The sequence below is a fragment of the Camponotus floridanus genome, unplaced genomic scaffold (genome assembly GCF_003227725.1).
Source record: "Camponotus floridanus strain SB8 unplaced genomic scaffold, Cflo_v7.5 scaffold15, whole genome shotgun sequence".
NCBI lineage: Eukaryota > Metazoa > Arthropoda > Insecta > Hymenoptera > Formicidae > Camponotus > Camponotus floridanus.
The window spans coordinates 2292975-2319983 of NW_020229270.1; the positions used below are offsets into that span (position 1 = coordinate 2292975).

Genomic DNA, 27009 nt, shown 5'->3' on the forward strand with positions numbered 1-27009 from the left:
AGGGAACCGGGCGAGGAACCAAAGATGATGCAGCAAAGAGGGAGGGGGGAGGAGGGAAATGAGGGGGTATGTAAGTTTACTACATGCTCGGCGTGTTCGCGGTGGGGCGTGTGTGCCCGGATTAGACGCTTAAGCCGGACACACATAGGGATAAGAGGTGGGTCAGAACGGTCCTGACGAAGTTTATTTATAAAGGAGGAAGTTCCGGGGCCGAGCACAACGCGCGCGCCGCAGCCACGTTAAGCTCTTTGGCCGGATAAACTTTCCAGACTCCCGGCATCGTCATCGATTGTGGCCCCACGCCAGGGACCTCCTTATCCTACATAATATTTTACGAGCATGTACCCTGTTTTGTGTTCTCGCGCGAAAGCGGAACGGGAATCAGACGCGGTAAAGTCGGGGAGATCGCGAAAGGACGAGAAAACGCACAGGACCGGAACTCGTGCCCACTTTTTCTTCCTCCGACCTGCGTTCGTGGCGTCTGAATAATTGCGCGAATACCGGAAGAAGACATCGTTCTAGGTTCGATCGAGAAATCACGGCGATTCGATATGGTTGGGGAAAAAAGGAGAATGGGACCAACACATATATGAATCTCTCGCTGAACTTGGAAATTCTGTCGGAGAATCGCTTGGTTGAAGCAGCGTGATGCGAAACATTCGTCAAAGGCAAAACGCACGAACATTGTATTCGCGAGATAAAAATGTGAACTCTATAAAAATAAGTTTTTCACTACGCCATTATTTGAAAAGTTGCTTTCGAGTGTACGCGAGTTTTATCCTTGAGAGTGAAACTTTAGAAGCACTGTAATGCAAAGCATCGTGTTTACGGAGCCGTTTCATAAAACGTGATATTCATTGTAACGATTATTTTATTCATATCCACACGTAAAATATAAATATCACGCATCAATATAAATATATAATAAATATTTTTGAAAATGCACGCGCTCGTGTTACGAATATAAATGTTAATATAATATTCGCGAGCCAAAAAGAATTAAACTAATTAAATTATAAATAATGGTAGACAGCGTACAAGATTTTTCAATTCGATTCTATCTCTCGATGACACTCGTTTCCCACGTGCAAATAATGAAGAGATGTGACCACAAAAATCAGAAAATTAGTATAATATATTCATAAAAAATAGAATATCCAAATATAATATCTTAATCCGATATCAGATCTCTTCTAATAACAGTACAATACATGTCGACGTAAACTCTACAAATTTTATTATCACAGAAAACGTCTGACTTTTCATCTAGAACTTTTCTTCTAGAAATATCCAAATCGTGAATCATACATGAAACTATCCTGATATAACCAACTGTCAGTCATGTCATTTCACGTCATTTTCACGTCAAAAAATAATCGAGAAAAATTCTTTTGATATTAACGTAAATATATATATAAATTTAGATTTTTCTTTCAAGATATTTATCGATATCGATCGATATATTTGCACACACAATTAATAAATGTAAAACGAAGGTATTATTTTTCTTTCACGTTGCGCGAGGTTCTCGAAATGTTTTGTTTACTATACTATATACTGAGGTTAAATTAAAACGATGTCTTTGTGACTTACCGTGTGGTATGCTGTGTTGATGGAAGAGGACACGTACATATACACGCATTATATGAATATTAGAATCAGTCGCTAAGGAGCAAGTGCCGAAATAACATCGCGAAAGTGACAGTGAAGAAAATAGTGAATATATCTTAAGGTAAGCATCTCGAAAGAGAAAGAGAGAATAAATGCAAATGTATATTTGCGATATCAGAATATCATTGATAATGTTTCGTCCATTATGTGATTTTTAGTTTTTATCCCTTGCAGTAGCCGTTAAATCTATATATTTACTTACTCCGTTGAAAAATATTGGCGTATATATTAAAACCCATTGCTTTTCTTAGCATTAGGTTTTACACATTTTTGAGATACAAACAATATAGTGAATGGATACTTTAAGTAGGATTTTTCCCTGGAGCATTTAATCGATAACGTCACGCGTGTCTATCTTTTATCGTGTCTGAGATAATCAATGAGAAAATAAGAGTGCGTGATAATTTTTTTTCTCTTTATCTCATCAATTTTCTTTGTCTCTACTCCTTCATTCTCCTGAAATGAAAAGTATTACACCAAGCATCGCTCGTTAATTCATCGTATTAATTATTTAAACAATATAATTTGTTTACAAATATTAGATAGATTAAATTATTTGAATAAGAAAAATAAATTTCGACAAATTTAATTTTTTATTATTGATTAATCGACAAACTTGTTACTTTTAATAAAAGCTAGATTTTGATTTTTCAATATTATTCTCGGATATAAGTACAAATAAATAGAAACTATAATATTTAATTCGAAAATATTATGCTCCAGAATATATTTCTGTTTCACGAGTTTCCATCAGGTTTTTTCTCATAAGAGCGCGTGTGGACCAAGCAAGTTGAAGTGTATAATAGCAAGAGCACCACCTTCTAAGTGTATTAATTAATCTTCCACTAATCCTGCTAAGTATACATCGCTTTGAAACTTCCTGACAATCCGGGGCCGGGTTTATGTTTACTGAAAGATTACGCACAGTAGGATGGTAATTGCCTTAATACCGTTTTACATGGCAAAGCCAGCCTCAGACTGCGACTAGCACGATATGGCAGTAGAATAAGGCAATAAATTAGACACGACAAGGTTTGTCTAGAACGTGAATAGTGCGCGTTACACAGCGACATAACTATATATATATATATATATATATATACACACATGTATTCCTAAGTAATAAATTATAACAGGCTATGTATAATGGTATCTTATCGATGTATGTGTATATATATATATATATATATATATATATATATCTGTTCCAGATAAATCGCAATTTATTGGATAATTGAGGTGAAAAAAAAAGAAATATCTATCATGATAAAAATATATTTTAAAAATTTCTTTAATTATTCATATTAAAATATATTTTTATATCGCAGCATAAATCAGTAGCTTTTATATAAATACACTATGTTAAAAGTTTACAATAATTTAAAAATAAATAAAATTTAATCTGCGATATACAACATTTTTATTCATTTTATTTGTATAGCGATACAAATAATGATACGTCAAATTTTTTTGAAATATGATTAAAGCTCGTATTTCAATAGACTTTTGGTTTATTATTTTCTTACGGTTGTGTTTATTTTTGCAAAAATGGAAAGCCACATCGAATGATCCACTAAACATAAACGTCATTGTAAACTCCGTTTAAGATACATTCGTAATCGGAATTTAGAGAGGAAGCCGTTTCGTGCAGCGTTTATGTCACTGCAGGCTGCGCAACCGGTTGGATGCAAATGCGGATGTTAATTCGTGCTATTCGGCACGGAAGAACACTAGCTCATATTGGCACGACCGTTGCTCCAAACGTTGCCATCGAACAATTTACACACGAGTTTCTTAGCGGGATCTATAATATTATTACATATTGATCTATAATATAATTACATATTAAAAATACGAATATTGAAAAGCCATACTATTTTACAATTAACTTATTTTTTTACTGAAGCTAAAAGATATATATTGAGAAAATAACTCTGAAAATTTCCACTATTCCGATTTTCCATTTGAAAATCAAATTAATCAGTTCAATTATCAAACAGGTCAATAGTTGATAGATAGTAGTTGAGAGTATCTAGTAGTTGAGAGGGAACAAGTATTTCTGGACAATGTAATAAATGCACAATTCATGCGGAATATTCGGAATCTTCGGTTGGCGTGAAATGGAAACGTCAGTCAGTTGTCAAAGGTGAAATCCTTCATGCCCTTACTATAATATTATAATATCGAATTGATTGAATTTGTGTGATACGATCACTTGCATAAAGCATATTCTCTGTTTCAAAAATAAATCGGCTTATTGACATATGAAAATTTGAGATGTTTAGTAAATAAAAAAATCGAAGCTTCGATAAATAATTGCCTTTTTCACAGAATACGTTTTCATCAAACATCAAAGCATCTATAGTTCCAATTTATTTTACACGATTCGATTTTTCTGCTCTGCGAATGATTGTGATAAACAATATAAATCAATGCTATTCGAGTCACAGTCCATATATAGAGAGACAAAAAATTGCAATAAACACTGATCTTGTTTTTATGACTATTTGACAACTTTGAAACAAACATTGCAACTCTATTTTCTCTCAATAATAAAAAGCGTCGTTAAAAATTTTGAAAATGTTACCAAAGCGATTTAACAATCGTGGAATTCATAAGATAAAATTTATAGAAACTATTTAATTATTTTAGATATTATTTTAGGTATTTTAGATATTATTTTAGGTATTCTAGATATTTTAATACGGACGTGAAACGCCTTTATTAAGCACAGTTTGAAAAAAACGAGCCGCGGAGCAACACGCATAGAATAAAATTTTCTTCGAAACGTTAACTTTGTATCCTCCTGAAAATTCATTATATGATTTTTCTGCGATGCTTGGACTACCTGGATCGTCGGAAACTGCTCTCCAGAGATGTACATTGCGATTCAAATCAGATAGGTGAACAAGATTCGGGACTATCCGTCGGCCAAGTAATATCGGGCGATCGTCCAACGTACCGAAAGTTCCGTTCGCGGCGAGAAAGAATATCCATTGCAATCAAAAAAAAGGGAAACGCCATTCTCGTACGCATGCATACTGGTACGAAGCGTTCGTCACCGTCGTCGTCATTGTCGTTGTCGTTATTGTTTCGATATTCATTGGCGCCGTATTGTCGAGTAACGATAAATTAGAAACGTCCGCAAACGATCGCGGTGATCGCACAAAGCGTTGAATATATCGGAAAAGGGATACACGCGAAACGTGACGGGAAAATAAGAAAGTATCTACGGCCGTTTCCCAGTGATACTCGGTGATTTACAACTTTAACAGTCCGCCGGAAGTTCTGCAGCGTCCGACAAGATTCATCGGATTGGGTGAACGGCGTAGATTATTATTGGATTTTTTAGATAAAGAAATTCAAATTTATGGGCTAGTAAACCTGAAAATTATAACTGATTCATGTTTTATATATAAAACAATTCCATTACTCTGTCGAATATGAAAAATTAGAATTTAATGTTATATCGGATTAGCATTTTCCGTTTGATCGAATTTCATTATTTATGCTTCCATGCCTTTTTAACAAGCACAGCACAGCATTTTGTGTACTCAAAAAGGACTTAAAATCCCTGCATACATTCGAAGCAGTTAATGAATTTTTAATTGTTTCTCCCTTTAATTAAGACAGTATTGAGAATTAGTTTCGTGTTGTACGTTATTTTAATTCACACAGAGTTTTATTTTGTATTTATATGAATAAGCTTTTTAAAATCAAGATGGAAAATTTAAATTAAATTCGTATGTCTCGGTATCTTTGAGATCTTATCCAAGTTCAGAGAAAAAACAACTCCCGGAAAATGCGAATAAATTGAAACACGAAATGATAATTTCATTACTAGGACGACTCAATACATCAAATATGCGGCGGATTCTATTGGAGTATCATATCACTCTACTGATATCGATGATATCTCCAACGGCGAATAATACAGCGGATAGTGCAGCTAGAGTAGATAGGAGAAATCAATTTATTTCGTTCGGCAAGAGAGAGAGAGGGAAAGAGAGGATGGAAGAAAACATTCTTCGGAGCATCGCGCTTCTGGAGGAATACGACTTACTATTATATGTCTATGTGTTGGCGCTTGCAATACAGCGACATTGTACACAATGCGACGTCGTATTTAATTTCGTCGTCGTCGTCTTTGGCATCCATCGCCGCTGAAATTGCGACGCGCTGTTTGCCGTGGGCCCAGCGCCGACAGTTGTTGATTTATCGCGACCGAACAACCGAACCGTTAACGCCTGCCTCGACACGAAGCATCTCCCCCATCGTCCTCGTCATTCTACCTACGTCTCCCGTCTCGCTTTCTTCTCTTTCCCTCTTTCTCTCTCTCTCTCTATCCTCGCGGCGTCGACGTCGAATTCGCTCCGAAGTGGATTTATCGTTGTTACCGTGGCATCGGACGCTTTTTGCCCGAAGGTCTCCGAAGGGGTTCCTGAATGAGGTTACCGACGCCTCCGACAATACCGGAACCGGAACTCGGGTTACGCGCGCATCTATGCGTATATCTCGTACATGTGCAACCAACCCTTAAGATGATTTTACCTACGGGACACTCGAGATGACTTTGAAAACGATATCAAATTTATCTCGTAGATCGATTTACAAATTGTAGAATGCAATTGTAGTGAGTATGCATCGAGATAAAGTTTTTTTTTCTCGTATAAACTTTTCTTTCTCCTCCTTTATTTTGTTTTTATTTACATTTTTTAATTTATATTTCACGTATCTACATTTTTAAATTTATTTTTTACTTATTCGTCACATTTTAATCCACTGTTGGCGAGTCCATCCAAGAAATTGTAAACTGCTAAAAATACGCTCCAATAATTTCTACGTCTTCAACTTTTCACCTTTTTAATCTTCTATTTATACGTAACAGCCCTTTTGATCGAGGAGTATAATAGGCAGTTTAATCAGTATATTAAACAGGGGTTCCGCATATAGGAGATATAATCTGTTCAGTGTAAGGGACCATAATGCCGCGCGGTCTATCTTGTCGCTCGAAATAGCCGCTGAGAAAATCTGTTCGGAGACCATTGTCGAGTTAACATGTCGCCCCAGTGTCAAACTATCAGAGCGGAACGCGCTACATGACGTAAATCTCCATGCCGCGTTCTCAATCAAGATTTAATGAAATTATACTTGGGATCGAGAATCGCATTTCTCCCCGCTGAAACGAGCTGAATGTTATTCGGAAAAAAGAAATGGATGATTACGGAACTGGTGACACGGAAGGGATGACGTTTCATCATGTCCGCAGCTCATTAACGAATGCACGATCCGAATCCGATCCGGAGACGAGCAGAATTTGACGTTTAAATCGGCTCTAAAAATTTTAGAGGTAGAAACGACGGCGATGCCCACCCGTGACAAATGAACCGTAGAACTGAAACGCGAAGTACATGAACGGCGATCTTGGAGTCAACCATTTATTACATCAAGCGGGGAGAGAGGTGGGAGGGAGAAGGATCGCGATAAATCGCAATGAGAATAATGGCTACCGGGAAAGAGAGGCGGTCTACGCAAAAGCGATCTATCTGTTCTCGTCAAACTGCAAAAAATTTATCACGTCGTTTTTTTTTTAATACCGTCTCGTCCGTCGCTTTCACGTTCTCGCGTTTAAGAGATAACAGCCAGGCGTATCGCTCCGACTATTACCATATATCGCGCGATGGCGCCGATGGATTTCGCGGAGAATACTTTTGTCGCGAATTAAGCTTTATCGGTCAAAAGTATAAAATAACGGCGCGTCGTAACGCGCAAACAGAGCGGAACAATTCTGCACACGAGGCTGCGCTATCGCGCTCCGAGAAATTTGTTCTATTTTGTGTGACCGGCGTGGATCCGGTGATATGGTCGGCGGTAGGTGATACATAGCGCTTCCGTCGGGGCCATTTCGTTTCAGCACGCGTATCGCGTGCAATCGCTACTTTCGTCGTTCCGACCTGTACGTGTGTGTGTGGGGGTGTGTGTGCCTTTGTATGTGTGCACCGAGTTTCCGTATGTGTGCGCACGCGAACGTTTAATCGTGTGTATACGTACACCTCTTCCACGTGTGTCGGTGGCTATATACGTCATGAACGAGTTTCAGGTTTCAGCAGCTGACACGTTCCTTCGACGCTCGCGATCCAGAGGCAATTACTTTGGAAGCATGGCCGACACGCGTGGTCCATTATATCTGACCCGATTTCGATGCGAGGCTTGTATTTTGTCGCAAAAGGTGCTCGTGCGAACGAGACGGTGCGCGAGAAACTTTTATTAAAATATGGGAAAATGTATTTCTAATGCAATGTAATATTTTTTAAATGATTGCAAGTTTCGTGTGTAAGGATTTTTCGATCATTCTGACGTAGACTTCGCGCGCATATTTTTTTTTTCCGTCCTCTTGATTGCCGTTTTAGTAGCCAAATCAAATTCAATAAGATATTCGTTTTCCGTCAATCCTCGGAATAACTGCTGAGATATCGGATTTTTAAAGTTCCTCGATCGAGTAATAGCTGCCGCCGTGATTCCGGCATCCACGTCCGGATAAATTCATCGAAGTTCGGCCACCGAATCGAAGATTCGCCGCGAGACTCAAAAACGAAGCGCACGAGTGCAATTTCTCGTGACAGCAATTTCACACACGAAACGGCCGATTCACCGGTTCGATTGGATTCACACGATCCGAAATCAAGTGGCCGGGCTTTCCCGCATGGTGCCGGAAGGCATTATTCCACATAGAACCGATGCGGGAAGATGTCGGACCGCACTTCCGGTTCACCACGCGATGTCCAAAACACTCTCGCATTGCCTTTCATCTCGTTCTTTTTGCGTTCTCTCGCTTTTTATGCTTGACGTCATTTTTATGCGCGTGACAATATGGAAAATTGAATCAATTTATAGGAGAATTCAGCAAACACGACAAATTTATTGCGTTATTTCTCGCCTTATTCTAATGTGTCGCATCAATATCACTTTCTTTCCCTTGGAAGGAGATCATGTATATAACAAGCGCGACTCATCGCAGTTAGCTGCGCGCCAATCAATCAGTTTGAAAGTATATGCTCGGGAAAGAATGCACGAAAAAGAGAAAGAGAGGGAGGGGGAGAATGTGGGTACGGAAATGATGGTGGCTCTCGGAGCAAGGTTCCATTGGATTTGTCGGCAAATAAATAGACATATATAACGTTGCCCGCCCTTTTTGCGTCGGATGGCAGCGACGGGGGCGATCGCTCGGTGTCGACGGACCGCGAAATCCGCGCCGGCCGATGCTGTGATGCACGAAACAATCGAGAAATACAATCCGGGAATATAAACGTTAAGAGAGAGAGAAAGAAGAAATGAAAGGGGAGGGAGAGGGAGACAGAGAGAGCGACCGACGAGCGAACAGGGACGCGAATCCCTCTCGCTCCGAGTTCGCTCGTGTGTCTGTCTGCCTCCCTTCACCCTTCCCCGTAAAACTCTCGGGGTACGCTGCCATGATACCCTATTTTTTTGACGGAACGCAGAGAGAGCGAGCGATTTAACGTTTTAACGATCCTTTTTCAAGGCCGAATTCCATTACGGCGCAGATATTCGGCCACGAATAACGCACGTGATTGGGACTATGCAATTAACGAACTCGCGGGATTCGCCCTCGTTACGGAAAAAGAATTTTCAAGGCAGTGTTTTGCGCCGCGATATGATTACTTGTATTTAACGATACTGATGTTAATAATCGCGAATAAAAATACCGTGGAATTAAACTAAAATTATTGCCGACGAAACATCATTTTTTGAAAATAATTACTCGTGAATCTCCGTAAGAGAAGATCGATAAAATACTTGCATTTCACTATAACGACGCATGCAATTGCAAGAACATTTAAGAAATGACAGAACTTAGGGATTTACGGGCGATGTCTCGTTGACCGAAACGCGAGCAGCGACGCGCGTAATGACGCGACATTAACATTCGTTTTGATTAAGTATCCGCGATTTAATCGGATCGACCGGCGCAAATATCTCCGTCTCGGTTGCGCTCGTGAGGATTCGAACGTGGTCCGACTGTGCGAGTCAGTCGCGCGGGATCCTCACGGCATTTCTCACAATTTACCTAATGGCACGTCGCTAGAATTCTGATGGCCATTATCATCCCCCGTGAGGCGTCCTTGCTATTCGCCTCGCGCGAACGAGATCCTCGTTCGACCTAACCCGCGTCATAATTAGTAACTGCGTTTAATGCGCTGCAGAATACCGAGGGACACGACAAAGTGCGAATGGACGAGCGGCGCGAAAAGTTCGGGCGAGTGAGCTAGTGAAATTTCGCCAGCGCGAAATAATAATCTGCGGATTAAACTGTGTCGAGCGCTTTGCGAAAGAGTCGGAGCTGTATTAATTCTCGTTGGACGAAAACTCTTTTTCTTCTGCGACGGGAAAATGTTGACCTCGCTTTATTTCGCGCGATTATTAATTAAATATTTAATAATGTTTAATAATAAAATTAAATATTTTCCTACAGTATTTTTACAACTGAATATAATGACGAAATAAAATCGCTTTGACTTAAAAAAAAATGAGATACTTCAACATGTGAATCATTCAGTGGTTTATTTTTTGGGCTGTAAAATTACAATGGACAAATATATTTCTGCACAATATGAATAATAGATTTATATGGAAGATTTCGTCCATGATAATTGAATGCAGTTTATCTCGAATTTAAACATTTTATTAAATACATTTGTTAATATTGAAATAGATAATAACGGATTTTTTAATATTTTTACAATATTCTCGTGTTCATTCATCGTTGAATTTTTCTATTGTTATCTACATCTCTATTATTGTATTCCGATATCCCGTATAAATTTTGTAAACAGGACAAAATTATTTTATATATTTGGCATAATATTTTATATGCTTGGTTTTATGTATTGTTATGAAAAATAATAACTCTTTATTACTGGTCAAACAAATACAATATTATCAAGTTATCTCGCTACTGTTGAATTATTTATATGCTACTAATGATATGCACGTTAAAATGTATTTAACGCATTTGAGAGATTTTTCCTTTGCAAAAACAAACTTGTTTAGCAATATATGAAACTCTTAAGGAGATTTCTTAAAGAGACTTTTCATAGAAGAATCAGATTCTGTTAATTCATTTTTACGGCACAAATACTCGAATCATCTCGGGATTAGCATGATATAAATACAGATCGTCAATCTGTCAATGATATAAATTTATCAAGAAATTAATAGACTGTAGTTTCTCTACTCGACTTATTAACATGTTTTATACGCGGAGTTAAACATATTTAACTTTATGATGTATAACATCATATAAATTATTTTCTTCACAAAAACAATTTAACGCGAATTTTCTTTTAAAAAATAAGATTTAACAAGATTTCTTAAGGCGTCGTATACAGGTGACACACAGAAAATACGGTTGTACAATTCTCTTACGGACGGCCAGCAATTCAGGAACGCTGGCGGGCGGCAACCAGGGAACGCTTATATTCGAGACTTCGAGATTCGAGGTGTCGAATTTTCGTGGTAGGCTTCCGTTTCGCCTGGCTCTCCAGGGTTTTGTGGGTATATCCCACTTCGTGAACGGCCGTCGGCTCATATATTTTACGGCGGCGCGCAGTAACTAACAATTCGTAGTTTGCGGCCCGCCGCTATATTTTCGTCAGTTCATTCCCGCGGGGCCCTCGAAAACCGCCGATTTATTGCCGAGGCCCCCTCCTCTCCTTTTTTCTTTCTGATTTGCCGATGTCTGTATGGCCGGTCTTCTTAGTTAAAACGCAAAATCGCTTCGCGTCCGATTATTCATAGATGATATCGATCGAATGAACGGTGAGACGCGAAACTGGACAAGAACCGATTTCTCTTTGGTTCACTTTGCTTAATAAGTGGCGTCGCTTTACCATTCGGAATCCGCAATTTTATTAATAAATCGTTTAATACGCGATATTAACATTTGTGTGAGGAGCATTGAACATTTATACCGTGGATAATTCGATTTCCGTTGAAATAAAATACGAGAGATTATGCAATATATAATATATAAATGCGTAACGCAAAATTAATCGGATAAAATGTATCAAATCGTAGTATAGAATAAAAGAGAATATAAAATACATACTAAAATAAAAATAAAACTAAAAATGGATAATGTATTTTATATACGCTGAGAAAAAAATTGTACAAATTCTTATTTTTTTTCATTGAAATATTTTATTTAAAATACGACATATTAAATCTATAAACATGACCTCTATTTAACTCAAAACTTAAATATTTCAATTGAAAAAAATAATAATTGAAAATATTTAAAGTCAAGTTTACAATTTTTTCTGCATTATAATATCATACACGTGCTAAGTAGAAACTTTAGCTCGGATGATTGCGATAGTAAAATTCTCCCGCGAGCAACATTAGTCGATCGCGATGGAAGTTTCGGGGAGAATCGTCTCGACTCGATGCTTGAACTTTTCAATTATCGATACAACGGGGGACGGGACGACGTTCTCGAGAGTTGTTACCTTCGCTCCGCCGGGAAGGGGAAGCGGGGGATTTCATTTGACATGAGAAAACGTTGCATTATTTAGAAAAGAGGCTTTTATCGCACCTGGGGGAAGATAAAGTTGACGGGTGAGAAGGGGAGGAGAGGGGAAGAGAGATAGGAACTCGCGATCGGCCGGCCATAACACCATCCCATGCTCATTCTCTTGGGAGGAGCACCGGCGAAGGTGTAAATTACGAACTCGTCTGACGGTGCGAGCTTGAAGTATTTGTTGAACCGCAGCGGCGTCCGCGTCTGCATTAGCGGCGTCTCTCTTTTATACGGCGTGCGCCGCACGAACGACTGGCGGAATACTTTGGCATAATTTATGAGTAAAATAAACTCGCCAACGAGCCATGAATATCTTCGACGGCGTAAATTCTACGCTGCCTGCCTTCCAGCTGGCACGAGCGACGACTCTTCGTCCTCGTCGTCGTCGTCGTCTTCCTCCTCGTTATTGCGGTAATGGTGCGTTACGACACGGACACATTTTTATCGTATCGCGGTAATCAATTGCGTTGCTTTAAGAGGAGAAAAATCGCCATTTCCAAAGTCGTCCCTTATGGCCCATCAACAAGTATTCTAAAAAATATCGATACGCATAGTAATGAAATCTTGTTCGCGAATATAGTAATTTATAATAGATATTGTTAAAAGTATATGTAGAGTGTAACTAGATATAATTTGTACAAATTTTGAAGGCGAATCCTACGTTTTGGAACAATAGAAAGGCTATATGAATATGGACTCTGAAAAGAATCTTCCTGTAGAGGTAACAATCATTTAAAAATGAAAAATCGCATGAGTCTTTTATTATTAACGCAAACAGCTTTAATTCTTAAAGAGGATTATCCAAATGTTCTTTTTGAGGAGTTACACAAGCTTTTTAATGAATTATCGCATATGATGAAAAGTACATGTTGCATACTGTTACGTAACCGCATAAATTATTGTCGCAAACTATCATTAATGTGAATTGAATATATTAGATTAGACGTTTTAAATGTATCGATACGTAAATATTAAATGGATTTAAATTTAGTGAGGAGAGATGAAAGAGAGAGAGAGAGAAGGAGGGAGCATGTAATTAATAATATATCTCTTTCTCAAAGTTTGTACAACCCTTTTATTATATTGATTTTATCACTTTTTTCTATATTGATTTTATCACGTATCAATTTTATAACTTGATATTATATAACATAATATTCTATAATATTGAAAATAAGATAAATTTGTAAAAATATTCATTTGTTTCTGTATACCTTTATTTTACAAATCATAATTGTATTTCAGAGAAATAAAATGTGGTAATTATTATACATATAATCGAGAAAAAGTTTATTAATTTAAAAATAAATAAACTGCATAATAAATAAATTTAATAAATTTATAATAAATATCGTCAATATCCATATTTGTGATATTTAAAGAGAAATCCAGCATATCAAAAGATTTACAATATTATGGTTTATAGCAACTCTTTCATTAAAACTAATGCGATCCACGCGTATATGCGTATAACATATATACAGATTGTCACGAAAATGGCCGCGTCACGTTCGAAAGGGAAGTAAAACCATGAGGAAAGACAAGCTCGGAGTGCGCGGCTTACGAATATGTAAACGAACGCGTTTATAAATTGCAGCCTAGACGAACGAACGTACACTGCGCCGACCATTATCGGCCAACCCTTTCGCTTCGGAAAGTGTTACGGCGTAATAGAAACCGACGCGATAACGTTATCTGCCACCGTGTAACGCGCTCTGTCTGCAGCGGAGTGATTAATACGAGGCTGCCGCCGACGACGTCCATCCCGTTTCTCGATTCACCGCCGCCGACGCCGACGTCGAGTGTAACCGGTGCGAGAGAGAGAAGGAGACGTTTATTTCCAAAAAGGAGCAACGAAGGATTATCGGGAGGAGTCATAAATCCTCCGTTCCGGGGCGGCGGGCTCGGGCGTGGGTGGAAACGAGCGGGAGAGTGCCCTGCGAATCCTTCGGGGCACTTGTGCGCGCGAATGTTACACCTGGTAGTGCTGAAAAATATTGGGGAATTAGCGCGCTAATTCGGAAGGTCTCTAATCGTCTTCCTCGTAACGGAGATAATTGTAGTGATAACTCCATTGCAATGACGCGGAATTAATTTGGCGCCTTTGCGATAATTGAATCAGAATGCGAACAATTCTCTCTCTCTCTCTCTCTCTCTCTCTCTCTCTCTCTCTCTCTCTCTCTCTCTCTCTCTCTCTCTCTCTTTCTCTCGTGTGAATAAATTAGGAAAATTACATTTTCTTTTTTAAAACGGGAAAACATGAGAACGTGGATTTTTCAGAGATTTTTTGCACCTGGAAAAATCAGGGAATTTTTGTAGAATTTTATTGAGGGAAGTCCTTTAGAAAAAATTCTCTCTTTGATAATTTTGCTCTTATAGTGTAATCAAGTCGGTAAGCCAACTGAATTATGCATGTGTGTTTAAAATATATTATAAATATGTATTATCTTTGTTGATATATTCAATGTCTTAGTTAGAATATAGCATATGCAGTTTATGTCTTTTAATTTGTAATTTTTAGTGATAAAAAATTTATAATGTTACGCAGGCAAAAAATCTTACAAAAGCTAACTAATTGTTTTCTTTTACACAAACACTTGAAACTTAAGTGGCTTTTTATTTTTCCTTCATAAGTGAAAACACAATAAAACGCTTATTTTAGAAACTTGCATTAAAAAAATTTTTTAAAAAAGCCACAGCTCTTTATTAGGATTTTGAACAAAAAACCTCAAAAAAGAGAAATTTTTTTTCCAAAATTTGAAAAGATATTTTGCAGAAAATTGTTTTATCAGGTTTAAAAATATTTAATAATACCTCAACACAAGGATATATAAAGCATGCATGTTTTTTTATTTTAATTTCAATAAAATCAGAGAATTTCCTGTTGAGATAATAAGGCGGTTGGAATAGTCAGATCGCATGGCTATTGATCGCACGAGAAACGAATCTCCCTGATCACCTACGCTAATCACAGAGCGAGCAATTACCGAGGATAACGATAATCACGTTACATCGGCGTGTGTTGGTTTGATTAGCTTCCGTTTGATTCCTTCTTCCTTGGCGAGCGATCGTTACTACCCGCGATCTAAACAATCGTTCAGTTCGCTCACGATTTGTCAATACGCAAACATACATGTGCGACGACGACGTCGCATGCGTTTGTGTTGACCAACGTGCGATTACAACTGTTCAATAATCCACTTGTCGATCACGTTTCATTAATTTCAGAAAATTGAAAGTTTCCCGTCTTCCTTTTATTTATTGAAGATCCCTCTGTATGAAAATTTAAACGTAAAATATTTTTTATACTTATGTAAAATTAAATTAAACTTTTATACCAATTATATTTCGAAAAAAAAAAAGAATTTATCAATTTTATCAAGAAAATTATATCACAAAAAAAATACACGAGTTATTACAATTGAATATAATTAATATTCAATTGTAATATTTACCTTCGCTATTTACATAACGTTAATCGAATATATATTTTTTTTTTTTCAGAACTACGGCTCTATCGTTCTCGACAATTTTTTAGTGGTAAAACACTTCCGCGGATAAAACTTCGCATGCTGCGAAACCAATTCACGATGAGCACTCGACAGGGACACGCTCCACCACCTCGTCCGCAAATGCAGCTGCCTACTCAAACTGTCCCCTCTCGCGCGCACGTGCGCAACCGGCTGCGTCCGTAATGTGTACGTAAGTATGTACGTGTAGTATTTTCAGAGAGGTTTCGGCTGTTGGTGGAGAGAGTTTGGCCTGTGCGCGACCGTTGAAAATCAATGTGGCCCGCGCGAATGAACGCGCGCCGCACACATAACGAAATCCGATTGTGTGTTTTCGAGATTTCAACAGGGCCGTTATTAAACGCGTGTTTGTTGCGTCCCGCATTTTTATATTATATACATTTTCCGCGCTCGCGCAACACATCGCGAAGCGATGTTATTAAAGAAACATTTTTCCCCGCTGTTTTCTCCCGGCGCCGTGAAATTCTGATCGGAATTTCATTCGAATTTATCGTCAGTCTCGGGCAAGATTAAATGTAGATGATACGATATTAAATTCGTCTCTGCGTGGGATTTTATCGTCCACGGCTCGCTGTAATATGCCGTTGATTCCACGTCGTTGCACATTGAAGATAACGAGAGCCGTGTCCGGGATTGTCTTTGGCAAAAATAAGATCGCGACTATACAGGTTTGTTTGAATATATGAATTTTTCATACGCGTTCGCGTTCGAATATGTGATTTCATCGTATATAGCTCACTCCCCGGGAGTCGTATCGATAAACACTTGTAGATACAATGTGCAGTCGCTCACTAGATCCGTACATACGTACTTCATTCTTTGTAGTAGCTTTATGCTTTATACATTCGCAAAAGAAAAAAGCTCGGGAAAAGCCAAGACTTTCTGTCCTTCTTTTATGCGATACAATCTGCCGAGACTTAAGACGCGAAATATTTTTCTAACATCTCATACTTTATTTACACTTTAAAAACCTCCTCAAAAACTCTAATGAATAAATTCATACTTTCCTCGCTTAATCGGAGAAATGTATTCCACATTTCTTATTTATCATTTATCATTCGCATAAAAAATTTATTTAATATATGTGAAAAACGCGATTACGTCGAATTGTGGGATCGAAAATCGTAGATGGTCCATTTACCATTAAATCGCCCGGTGGAAAGCTTTCAACGCGGGAAACAGATTTGTGTGACCCTACGGAAAAAAAAAAAATTTGCCGGGTTATCGCCCGCTTGCGAAATCCAGGAAAAGGGTCGAAAAAAAAGATCGGTGCAAGGGGAGACAATCGGAAAATGTCCGGTGACCCGCGGATACGCTCGCGTTTACGGTGATGCGTCATTATCAGCGACACCCGCCTCGGTTTTTCTGCGCGCCGATGGCGACGTCCGGGACACATACATACACACACGCACACACACATACACATACCACGCAATTCATCAAAGTAGCAGAAACAGAATGCGGGGCACGGCACGTACGTGCGGTATCTATCCGTCACGCAGGCGTGCGTGTACACACTTGGCAGCGGGCATGCACGCTTAGCATCCGTCGTGCGAATTCCCGACCTCCTCGGCACGACGCGATCCCTCCCGGATTGCGAAACGCAATCAAAAAGTTTTCGCGCCGCGGCACGGCCGCGCTTCCGGCTAATATCCGCGCGGGCAATGGAGCAGAGATAGTTCGGTGGTGGTGACAATTTCCAATCAGCGCGCGGAAATGGCGCGGGTGTCATAATATTTCGCGGGGGCGACATAGCTCTCTCCATTCCCTGCGTTTCTCTTCTCCACGCGAGCGCCGCCTCCCTTCTTCCATCCTCGCCACAGCTCGCCGTTATCGAGCATCTCAGACGGATATGAAATTCTCCGAGCCGCGGCCGCAAAATGGTATCCTACGGGTAAATTATTCCCCCAGCGTCTCCGGCCGCGCGGCTCTTCGCGGATATATTATATAATCTTAATCGGCGTTGCGCTTACTGATCTCCCCAGCCTTCGTCGTGACTGCGAGTCTGCGAATGCGAGCGGAATCGCTAGCTCTCGCAGACGCGAGCGAAAGCGCGGCGCCATTATTCAATCGTCGAGGCGGCCCAGATAGCACCGTGATCGAGCACGTACAACATTTTTCCTCCGGTCGACCACCCTCCTTGCACCCCCGCGCCACCCCGCCCCGTATCCCTGGATGGTTTGACCAAGGTACGACCCAGAATCAATATCCCGAATGTTGAGTCTGATGGATTTATGACCGTGAAAGGTGTCCAGGTCGCGGGCGAGTTTTGGCGTAAGAATTATCGGTGGGAAGATATTATGTCACGTCGTAGTCTCCGGAGAGAGGAAGGAGGGCGACAGAGATTTGAGGCCTGAAGAGGAAAGCTCGAAGATCGGCTCGCGTTATCGTGATGTATAGTTTCTCGTGAGATAAATTTCATAATTTAGCAAATGGTTGCGTTTGAACGTTTTAAATATGCCCAAAGTAGAAAACGATATATCTTGCGATCGATCGACTTGGCGATAATGATCATCAATTAGAAACCGATTGACGCAAGTCATTCCATTGATTAACGATAATTATAACAAATTTATATGCTTTGATATTCTTTGATATTATTAGCATGGCTAAATTGAAACTCTTTATTATTTTAATCGCATGCGAGTTTAGAATGTCAAACTGCCGGAATAAATGATGAATAGATTATAAATTATTCTATCTACAAAGTCTAGAAATCCCATTTATCGAATGTCGTCTCCAAGTTTTTTTTATCAATAATAGAATAATGGAGCATTTCCAAATCATCACATCGTATTTATTAGACGACGTACTTAAATAACTGTAACATTTAAAAAAAGAGAAATTATTTGTTTTTTTATATTCTTTGAATAGTATTAATTTTTTATCGTCTATGAAATTTCGTTAGTCTGTGCTGATATTTAATACGCCATCGTTCATTCATGAATGGCGTTTTTAGAAATAAAAGGCGCGTAGTAGAAGGCAAAAAAGCATACGTCGTCAAAATGGAATAAAATGGAAAACTATCGCATTGCTTTCAAGGCAGTTTGACATTATTGACATTAATCGTATATCATCGTCTCAATGGTCGACACGCTGTAAAAAGTTGCGCGCCATTTCTGGATAATTTCTGTGGTTCTGTGATTATTTCTCTCCGCTCATCCATTTCTCTCTCTCACCTGCATTTCGCCTAATTTCTCTAGCTTCTCGTTCTCCTCGAAAGGAGAGACGCATGGGTGCGAGCGATTATGTGTCGGCAAAAGCGAGAAGAGGAACGACAGAAGACCGAGGGAAGGCGAGGGCGCCGAATAATTAAACCCGGTAATGCCTGAGCATTAGAGCAGATGATGACGTCATCAAACGCCCGGTCCCCGACTTTCCGCCTCCTCGCCCTCTATCCGCCAAAATTTGCCCTCTGCGCAATCTTCCCCGCGTGGAAGAGTTTCCATAGTATTACCGTCATTACTCTTCCTTTACCCCATTTGCCCCTCACGGTCCTTCCACCCACGCTCTCCCCGTTTACCGTCCAGTCTCTTCGACTTAATATCCCCGAGAGTTAAAAACGTATGAGTTAAGGATAAAGTCGTCGGAAAATCTTATTTCCCAGAGGTGGGCGTGACGACGTAATCTTGCCTGAATTTTAACGACCGTGAGAATTTAAGATTTCTGTTATAACGGCATCGACTTGTAATTTTCGGCATTTGTTGCGAAGATCCCGGTAAAATTGACGAGCTAAATTGGCAGGTGCACGAAAACCGATTTAATCGTCCTTGCATGAAACGGCAAATTGACATCGATTCACCGCCTTACTATTCACGAAGTCCAACGTTCAAATTTAAAGATTATGTCAAGGTACAATATGTAATAGTCGTCTCAGTCAATTTTTTAAAAATATTATTGATGATAAATATATCATCCACGAATAGAATCCATCATTTATTAATGCGCACGCGATTATAGGAGCAACGCTCGACGAGTAGACGTGGCTGCCAGTTTATTTCTCGACAAAAGTGGCAAAAAAAACCTCGTTATAATTTTTTTTCTTGTCGGTGAACGTGCAGCATAACGGGGTGAGGGTGATTTCTGTCCGCAGAGAGCGAGGTAGAGAGAGAAAAATAGACAGAGAGAGAGCTAAAAGAGATCGACAGAGCGAACCTCATTCGGGGCTGTTAGGAAATAATTAATTCGAGCCCATCATGTCCGCGTACGGCCGAGCCTTATGTACGCTTCATGGTCGTACCATATGGTAATGCGCTTCAACCTGCGTGACATTTCGCCCTCTCCCCCTTGCTCTTCTTCTCGTCCCGTCCTCTTCCCATAGGTGCCGAGGGTTTTCGTGTTCCAGCTTGGTCCGTGATTCGTGCAAATTACGGTCGACGACGAATCTCTCCTACGTATGTACGTAACGTTGTCCGGTTGTCGTGATTTAGAGTCGACGTCGTCGGATAAGAAGTATGTCGATCCCCTTTACGGTATATTGCGGTCACTGCTCTATATAGAACATGCACGTCGGGCATGCACGTCTATAATAATAGTCCGTTCCATTATCGGTCTTCGTATGATGGTGAGATATTAATATTGGCGATATTAATATCTCCACGTGCTGTACGAGAGAAATAGGTTTACATATTTTATTAAACCCGAGTCGCGCATACTCGTAATGATCCGAGGGAGATAAAATATTTCTGAGAACGGTATCGCTTGACAGTTGATTGTTTCGGGGGGATTCGCAATCAAAAACTCGTCGAGGCAGACGCAATTTTTAAACCATCACGTGTCGAGTTACAAAAATAATTGTCCAGAGTTTGGAGAGGCGTCTTGGGGCCGTTACGTGAATTATAGATTTCCGCACTGCCTCGCATCGCGTATATTAGCGTCTTGGAGAAGAGAGAAAGGCGGATAAAAGGATTAGTGAAGTTTTCCCTTCTTTCCGGCGAGATCAGCCGAGCCGGAGAAAATGCTTCTACCGATACCACGAACGTTGACCGACGCGAAAGTTGGCCGTCGGTTAGAATTGTACGAGTGAACTCCGGCAAATGTCACGGTTCGACGGCTTAATCGATTCGGCTTATTTCGGCTTATTTGGCGGTTTGACGTCAAGGAACCAACGTGCCACGATATGCTCGTCCGACCGCGCGAAATGCATTCCTCGTAATTATGTTTAGCGCATTGTTAGCAATTAGTTTCATTATCGTCGGGTCGGGGTTATTTGCGTCGGGCAACAACCACTTCTCATCAAACACTAAGTGCTAATTGTGGCGAGTCTCAAAATTGAAATTGATACGTCAACTGGGAATAATTGCATCGTACAATCTATTTAATTGATCGTGAAACAAGTTACTGTTTATATTTAGAAGGGCGAAAAGGGATACGATTAAAATAATTACACATTTTGTGACTACAAAATTGCCGCATATGAAATTTGATATTTATGTAGAGTGTATGGTAAGTCACGCCATACGTACTTTTACTTCACTTTTCTCCATCGATTTCAAATTCAGTAGAGAATTGGTAAGTAGAAAAGATATGGAACTTGCATACCGCATATCCTCACATATAGATGTATACTTCCCTCATGTGACAGCTTTAGTGTTCTTCTGACCCATTTGGCCCTCGTCCAGGAAGAGTCAGAAAACATTTAAAAAACAAGCAGAGAGGTTATCGTTCTTTTCCCATTCAATAAAACATCTAACTTGACAAGAACAATATAATTTCGAGTATGCAAAAATGGACATTCGAGGATGACAGTTATTTCTTAATAACGCGCGGAATTTCATTAAGCGAGCGACATATTCATCGAGTCGCTCACATACTCGAAGTGTATTTCAGGATGTCGACGTAGTTCCGGACACATAAAAGCGCGAATATGTTTCAGGCAATACCCTTTCACGCCCCTTCTGGCTCGCATTTTCCGCGAAGATCGGTGATTCTGGCCAGTAGGTAAAAATAAAAAAAGAGAGGGCGAATTATGCATGTTGGAGCCGCTTTAACTGCACAATCGGTCGCTTTTGTAACGAATATCGACGATGACGAGCGGATCAGCGAAGCGGGAATCGTTTATTCGAGCTGTTGTGGCTCATGATTTTTTTGCACGCCAAATAGGAGAATCGCCATCGGCGCGAGCAACGCTCGCCGCGAACCACTCGTTTTAAACCGGCAAGTGAGCAATCGTCAGCATGAATTTCTTTTTATTATCGCACTTAACACATAGCGGTAAAGGTCCGGCGGCGTAGATTATGAAATCCGCGGCGGTGACATCAAAGCGGCGCTCGCAGTTGAAATGCAAATTATCCTTTGAATCTACTTGTTAATTCTATTTCCCGTTGCGATCTTCCTGCCGCATAGAGCTCTTTACGTAATGCGTCGCTTGACATTACATAAGCGACAATGATTTTAATATAATGTTTTGCTCGTATTTATCCTGCGACGATAAAAAATTTTTAATTCCTGGAAAACTCATAATCTTTTTTAATACTGAATTTTCGTATAAACAGGCGGTGATAAGAATGACTCCCAAATATTGTTGCGTCATTGCAATGATGAATATAAAAATGGCAAATTGTATTGTTGTATGAAAGGAAGAATGTGGACTCTTCGGAGGTGAAAAATTTTCTACTTCTGCTTTGCTCAAGAATTTCGTCGTTGAATTCTTTAAAACTTACGGTCAAAAAGTTACGCGTCGAAAGTGGTGCGGCACGTATTCAACCGTGGAGTTTCCGAAAATTATTCGAGACGTCCGAAGTTTCCGAATTTGCCGAGGTTCGTACGACAGCATCGTCAGTGTCGCAAACTTACGAGGATACGTGAGGGATCCTTGGACTGTTGCGCGAATGATTGTACACATGGGAAGACGCGAAGCTATTGGACGTCCCTGCGTTCAATAACTTCCATAAAGTTGACATTTTATTTTGAAAATTCCGATACACACAGTTAACAGAATTTTTTGACTCTTCTCCAAAAGATACTGTTGCAAGGATTAAATCAAATAATTCCTGAGATAGATAAATATTTAAAAACAAAATGATATAAAATATTTAATAAAATAATCGATATTTGTAACAACGCTTTAATCAGTTTTCTCGCACGCGCAACGCCCAATTTTTTTATTGTCTTCGAAGTATAACTCAACTGATTCAGAGAGTAGATATTTTATAATTCGACGCGATCGATCTTCATATCAAATTAATTCTCCCGTGCGTTTCTGCCAATTAGCGACGCGGCATTTCCTTCCGGTGACAGATCTTGCGCGTTCAAGAGAGAGGCAGTATTATTAGAATCAGCAGAAATTGGATCATTGATTACCTCTCGATTGCGATCCAATTTGCGCGACGGCTTCGTTTCTCACATCCTCACATTACATGATGTATGCGTACGTCATCGCAGCAACAAGGAGTATTGATGACGTTAAAATCAACTCCCCGAATAAAATCACTGGGAATGTATTCTCTAATGAATTAAATTTCAGCTTGCTATCGGCACTTGTACTACGTTTATCGAGTGAAAGAAATATGTATTTCAAATTTTCGAGTAACCTGAAAGGAAATAAATTCGAGAGATTCAGGAGAGATTGCTAGTACTCTGCGTCACTTGCATCGCAAACTGATCGATCGGTTTCGGGTTATTGACAATTATGGGATTTCGCACCGGATCAATTTTACGCGCCGCAACCGTTAGGTTGACCGCACCGCAGTCAACCTAACCGACATGTCGATACGCTTGTAGCGCTATGCTGCAAATCCCGAATCGTATAACGCGCTATCGGAAAATATTTGACAGGCTTACAAGCAGCGAGGATTGCTGCTCACCCTGACAAATGAAATAAATTTCTGTTTGAAGAGGCAGAGCACGTTTCTACTTTGCGTTTTATTTAGAAAATAGAAACCGTTGACCCGTCTTGACCCGCGATTAAAAAAACGAAGACGGATCAAAAAACGAGGACAAAAAATTCACTACTTTATTTTAATCTTAATCAATCGGTGAACTTCAAGCGCGAGTATATACTATTCGCATTTTAAGTTTACGAAGTTTCAATTTATGAATCAATCAATTTATATTCAATCCTCAATTTCATGTCACGTTGAAATTGAAAATGTGTGGAAAATCGTAAGACGTAGAGTAGAATAATCAAATTGGAATACTATTAAAATGCTTAAATATGGGACATTTTCGAGAACACATTTGGAAAAACAATTTAATGAGGATAATGAGGATTTTTCTATGTATTCAAAATTGATTTGAATTTTCTTCAAATTTGTAGAATGACTTGCAAATATCAGGTTTAGATTTTCATCACTAATATTATCAGAAGTCAATACAACGTTTCAATATATGTATATATAAATGTGTTATCATTTTCATTAGGAGCTTATAGATTATCAAGATCCTTTATTTTTCCATAATTTTATAATTTTTGATAGTTTCAAACAAATAGTTAGCCAAAAGAATTGCTTCAGGACAAGCTAAAACATTATATAACAAATTCACATAACGTCGTATTTTGTTACTTTGCGAAATTATTTCTTATCAAATAAAAAAGATATAATTTTTTTTATATAAATATCATAAAGAATTCTAGCGTTTAAAACAAAAAGCGAAAATGGCATCGTTTTAATATTCAGCACATCTCGTTCAGAATGCATTTTTAAGACGCTTTAGGACGCAAAGTCTGACGGACATTTTAATTAAGAATGTTCAAAGTAAAACCAGAATTTCTTTGGGCACCAGTAATTAGCTAATGGGACAAGATTAAGCGCCTTCTTAACTTGGGATAAAGATAATACCTTTAAGTATTCATGTCTCTCTCACGCGAGTAAATTGCTGAGCTGCGACTAAAATCTATTTTTCGCGGAACGTATAAAAGAAAAATTTAAATAAGAGAGCGTTGATATGCATGGCAGATGTAATAGTTATAAAACTTTGATTTATCATCAGAATAAAAATGACTAAAGTTGGAATCGTTTAATGAATAACATGACAGATTTTTTTTTAATTATTGCGTCCAATTAAATGAATAGATGAAATTATACAGAGATAAAAGAGCTGGAGGATATTTTCGAAATATCTAATAAACGAGTATATTTACAGCTATGTAATATTCCTTTTCTGTGTAACATATAGCATGGATTATAAAATTGTTTTTCATCTCATATGTAAAATATAATTACGCGCGGAGAATATATTTCAATCTTTCATATATGTTTATGTAATAGATAGAATTAATTGATTACAATTAATTGATACAATTAATTGATTTTAATATGTTGTGTATTTTATGAGAAATAATTAACTTGCGGTTACAATTTTTTAAAAATATTTATTATTTGTATATTAATTACATAAATATTTCTAAAAAGTAGGTTTATGATTTTTTTCGCTAAGAATTTTTATTAATCTTTGAAATATCGCTTATCAATCATAGTATCTGTAATAATTTTCCTCTTCATTTGTTCTTAATGAATTTCTATATTTCTATCGTCATTATAATATTAATTTATTGATAAAAAATTACGATATATTTCTATCATCATTATAATATATTTATTCAGAAAAAATTACGATATCAAAAACTGATTAAAAAATCTTATATTGAATTGATATTTTCATTCATTAGTATTGGTACGTACGAGAAACGTGTTTGTAAAAAGCACTTTATTAGTTTCGAACGATTGTCAATATTTTCGAAATGAAACAACTTTGAATGTATATATACAAAAAGCAATAGAGTTATACCACACTTGTCCTAGCCATATAGCGTTTGCAGTCAATCTACTTTCACAACGATTTAACAATGTATTCGCTCGATGTTGTCGAAATCTGTCTGTGAAATCTGTGCGCTAAGAGGCGAATTAGTTTCGACCGATCAATTTGCAAAGAATAATAGAGGAAACAATAAGCGTATCACGCAAAAGCAAGTCTGATGAAACGCGGACTTCGCTTGTGCGCTCAACAAAAGAAATACATCGTCGAACGCCGGACGTGCTTGCAATATAAAGTTTACTGAAGTTACGATGTACTTTCCGGATAAGAAAGAATTCCTAGTGGCAGAATAAATATTAACATTTTATACAAGGGGAGGAGGGGAGGAGGAGGAGGAGGAGGAGGGCAACGAGGCGCACGTCGCGCTGGGAAAAGAAAGGGGGGGAAAAAAGATCGCGTCGGGAAAATATAATACATTCCGCGCGTGCATTGTCTGCCGTGGCGTGTTTAGTTTGCAAATCGCGAATTTTATTATCGGCCAAGTCGCCGGCGATTTCATGTTCGGGAACACGGTTACCTGAAATATCGCGTCGCGTGACAACGCGTTGGCAGATTTAATCTGTATCCAAACAATAAGAATAATAACAGATCTAACTGATAAACGATGTGTGACTCTTGATAATAATTAAATATTAAAATCTATATACAATTTGTAGGTATTTTAAACTCGTTTAATTCATCAAGCTTTAACGATCTTATTCGAGATTACTCGCTTTTTTATTATTTCTAGATATTGCGCTTAAAATGTCGTAGATGAAATGATTAAAGAAGACATTTCGAATGTTAGCACATAATAATTTTCTTAATCATTACAAAGCTTAATTGATCGACAAACATGTTTATTCGTAAACAAAATAATACGCGAATGTTTGAATCGGTGTCGCGGTAAGTTCCGGCTCAGAAGTTTCCAATGCTCCATAACCGACAGGATGTTGTTCGGCCGGCAGACATGTCCTAATTAAAGTACCCTTACAGCTATCGCTCGCTCTGCTCACCGACCACGTATAGCGCGCACGTACATCGTACACTAAGTGATCAGAGATAACGACCGATGGATATTCGCTCGCAAGACATCCGGCGATTTCGCATCAGTCCATTGTTCCCAAATGTGCAGATTGATCAGTTTTGCCAGATTATTCTTAACGATATATTTATTTAATTTAAAAGAATATATTTAGATCATCAATAATTTTAAAAAATTGAAGAAAATTATAGAATTTTTATCGAATCTGTGCGACATGACAAATTGGGTAGAATCTATTTTCTAAAACATCACTGTCCGGCAGATATTGCGTCTATTCTTGATTGACTTTCTACGAGTTTTCTTAACTTGGCACATACATGGTTTTAGCGGTTAAAGGAAACGCGGTTGGTCAGAAACACTCCGTATGGAATATATCGGTTGTGCATGGTTGAATGACTACATCTTCGGCAACAGTTTCTCGTTTATAGGAT

General features: G+C 38.7%; 1 long non-coding RNA gene across 1 annotated transcript in view; it reads left to right on the forward strand.

Moving 5' to 3' along the window:
* The first annotated feature begins 1667 nt into the window (after positions 1-1667).
* LOC105252819 overlaps positions 1668-27009 on the forward strand; it is a 44200-nt gene continuing 18858 nt past the window's right edge. The window contains exons 1-2 of the long non-coding RNA XR_889333.2: positions 1668-1732; positions 15773-15970. This is a non-coding gene — a long non-coding RNA (uncharacterized LOC105252819). The remainder of the gene's footprint in view (positions 1733-15772; positions 15971-27009) is intronic.